Source organism: Prionailurus bengalensis, chromosome A2 (assembly GCF_016509475.1).
Source record: "Prionailurus bengalensis isolate Pbe53 chromosome A2, Fcat_Pben_1.1_paternal_pri, whole genome shotgun sequence".
NCBI lineage: Eukaryota > Metazoa > Chordata > Mammalia > Carnivora > Felidae > Prionailurus > Prionailurus bengalensis.
The window spans coordinates 116,672,848-116,676,866 of NC_057348.1; positions in this window are offsets into that span (position 1 = coordinate 116,672,848).

Here is a 4,019-nt window from a genome sequence, read left to right on the forward strand (position 1 = left end):
CAGGGTCCAATCAGGAGATAGAAAATACATAGTAATTTGAACAGTAGTTTGATTAATATAAAGCATTATTAATTATAAAGGGGATTAACTATAAAGGGGTAAAGAATACACTAGAGCCAAGGGAGAGTATCCAAGGAAAGGGCAAGCTGATTGGGATTCAGACCATATTGGAGAAAGTAAGGATGGCAGAGAAGTTTGCTGGGTCACCCCAGGCCAGAGCCTGTCTACACTCACAAGTGGGAGATACTCTTCCAGGGTGCAGATGGGCCAAGGCTGGGAAGGCAACTTCTGGGATATCTCTGAGACTTGCTGGGAATCAACTCCATGGGGATGAGTGCTACCAGATGTCCCGAACATGCACCACGGGCAGCCATGTGTAGGAACAAAAAGAAGCAAATGGAAACCCATTTGAGCCAGAAAGAGAAATCCCTTCCTCCCATAGTACCCTTCTAATGCCTTTTACTAACAAAGCCTAAAATTATTATAGCCCCAAAAGATAAATGCTTACTGGGTCCATCTCTATTATCTCAGAGCATGAAATGAGGAGTGGATTTGGAGCTGAAAGGCAATAGATAGATAACTGGCTCAGTCATCCACCCATAGGACCACTCCTAAATCCTTTGTGAGAACCATGACTGTTTCCTCCCTGTTCCTCCCTCATCCCATTCTATAGTTAATGAACAACTGTTTCTAGTTTTGAGCTTTATACTCAGTAATAATAGATAGTATTTTCTTGAGCACTTACCACATGCCAAGAACCGTCCTAAGTACTTTGTGAATTAACTTGTTTATCTTCCACAATAATCTCATAAGTATTTACTATTATTATTTGTATTTTTCAGAAAGGAGGACTAAGGTGCAGAAGGGTGAAACAATTTTCTCTGTACATGGCAGGGCTGGGATTTGAACCCAAGCATTCCGAACACGTTCTCACTCTGCCACTCCACCCAGTCAAGCCTGGTCTTTTCTAGCTTCTAATTAATCTGTTCACCTCTCTCCATCCCCATTGCCATTACTCAGTTCACCATTTTCTCTTATCTAGACCTTTTTCTTGGTCCTGTCCAATTCTTCCTCCACAGAGTAATCAGAAACATTTTTACAAAATAGAACATATTTATGATTTCTTTTTTAAAACCTTTCAGTGGTTTGCCATTTTTCTTGGAATCACTTAGATAGCCCACTTTTCATTGCTAGTAGTCCTCTTACCTCTCCTACATCATCTCTCCCACCACCTCTGTGCTTTATGATAAACTTCTTTCCTTTTTTTTAAAGTTTATTCTTTTTTTTTTTTTTTTTTTTTTTTGAGAGAGAGAGAAAGCACAAGTGGGATAGGGGCAAAGAGAGAGAGACGGAGAGAGAATTCCAAGCAGGCTCCATGCTGTCAGTGCAGAGCCCAATGTGGGGCTTGAACTCACAAACTGTGAGATCATGACGTGAGCCCAGATCAAGAGTCAGATGCTTAACCTACTCAGCCACCCAGGAGCCTCTATGATAAACTTCTTTCTGTTTTCCAAATGGATGCGATTTCTCTTGCCTCCAGGCCTCTTGCTTATGATTTTCCTGTGCATGAAATATTCGTCTATTTCCCCTGTCTCCTTCTTACACCTCCTCATTGTTTGGGTCTCAGCTGAGACATTACATGTTGTGAGAAGCCTCTCCTGACTTCCAGCTCCAATAAATGGCTCTTTGTTCTTCGCCAATTGTGGCCTTTTCATTCTGTCTTGTCCTGTACTGTACCTTGGCCTCCCTCCTCCTATATTGTTCTGGAAACGTACATGAGGGCAGAGCCTTGTTTTTGCACATCACGGTGCTATTTCCATTGTCTATATCACAGATGCTCAGAACATTTTATTTCTAAATGAATGAATATATTTTTCATTGGTGTTAGGAATAGGAGTTAAAACTGAAGGTGCTTGTTAATTGTTGTTCCCAGTTTTGGCTGTTGACCAGAGTTTCCTCTTTAGTGTGACTTATACATTTTTAGAGCTTAAGTTTGTTGGCTTATACTGAAATCTTACCATCTTAACATTCTCCCGGTGAGGGTTCACATCTAAAGCTTTCCCTGACTGAGACCCATACATGGACAGTCAAGTATAGGTAGGTTGAATGCAAGTATGTTTTATCCTGTTACAGTGCAATATGCAGTTTGATAAGTTCAATATATTCTGATGGGTCTTGCTGTGTTACTGTGTCCAAACAGCAGGAAGGGTGTGAAAAGGGACTACTCAGCCCTAAGAGGGGCTTCCTGACCATGCTTCAGGGTCTTCCATTAGGCGGACTTCATAGGCTCCACTGACTGAGGGCAGAAAAGGGCTCTCTGATTACTTGTTACTTTTCCATGCCCAATAGATGTCCCTGACCTTTGCCAGGCAGTTAGAGTAGGGGACAAATCATTTCTGCCAGTCAGGAACTGAGGTGATGTGAGTTGGGTTTAGGACTTTGTAATGTCCCGGTTTATCTGCCCCTCTAGGAAAATATTTAAAATACGTGGTTGTTTTTGTGCCATGGGCTGCAAGTTTTTATTGCAATTTTTATACAGAAGAGCTACCTTCCTCCACACATTGATCCATGCCCCCTAAGGCCATGGTGACGTCTGCCAAAGAGGTATTGAATATTAATATATGGAAGAATTTTCTTATACAACCCTGTTCCTCATCCTCACCCAAGCAGTTTATTTTCAGGGCATTTATTTACCTTCTTACAGTTTCTTTATTTCTTTCCATATAAGCAGAGTCCAATTGTTGTGCTATGCACAAGAATTTATGGCATTATCGTATTATTTTCATTGCATGTTTGCAAAGTATTTTGTAACCATTTGTTAACGAATTTCAGGCCCCCTTTAGAGGTGGGTGATGGTATTACTGTATAATACATCTCAGTCTATTGTGTACAAAGAGAAAGAAATGTCTGCCTTGGTTCCAAATAAAATTGTCCTATGCAAATTGTATAAAATTACTGTTTTAAAAATGTGTGGTGGTGCCTTTGTTTCAAGATTTATGAGTGGCTTGTTATAATGAGCATGTCATATTTTGATGGCAGGATTGTATTTACTTCTATGCTTTTTATTATGACAGATTACAATGCCAGGGCCTTGCAAGGTGCTGATGTGAACATGAGACAAAGATTATCCCTCCATGTAGTAAAAGCAGTTGAAATTCAATTCTAGTTGGAGTAACTTAAAGAATCAGTTTGTACAATACAAGAATACACATTAAGTAATTATAAAAATTAATTCAAATGATTTATTTGAATGATTTATTCTAGAAGGTTGATTAAATGGCAAGTTCCCTATGTCTAAAGGATATATTTTAGAACAATGTACTGAACAAACTTTTCAGTATTAAATCTTTCAAGTGATATGGAGTGGTAATGTTTTAAAGAATTTTTAAAGCAGTTGTGCAAGGCTGATTAGGAAGCGGCCTGTCTACAGCACAGCTTTCCAATTCAAGCTTTTACGCTTTTTAATGTTTCATTTTTATTGACATTTTTTTCCTTGCAGGAAAAATGTGTGATTTTTACTGGCCTGGCAGGGGGTTATGGTACCTCTTGCCAAAGTGTCAAGAAAACTCAGAATTCTCTACATGAGGGACAAAGACCAGATGTTTAGTTAAAACAACACATAGCTTTTATACAAATATAGGTAATGGAAACCAAGACCTTTCCTGGGATTTTTTTTTTTTCTCTTTTTTGGGCCAGTTTTGCCTTTGATATTTTTAAAATAAGCAAGCAGCCATCTTGTTATTCCAAACTGAGCAAAATAATTTAGTTTTTCACAAAGTGTGTGCCTTTTCAGTATCTTGTTTTTGTTTTATCTATGAAGGATTCTGCTCTAAAATGTGGAATGTGTTCTTCTAATAATAATTTGCTTTAATGAAGAGAAAAGTCACGACTTTTAATAGTTTCGGAAGGACCTAGCCTAATCCACCAGCCTGATTTTTCCATTAGCCTGAACACACCTTCACTGGGGAGGAAATTTTGTTACTTAAACCTACATTGGTAGGAGTTTTGGAGGATGTTTA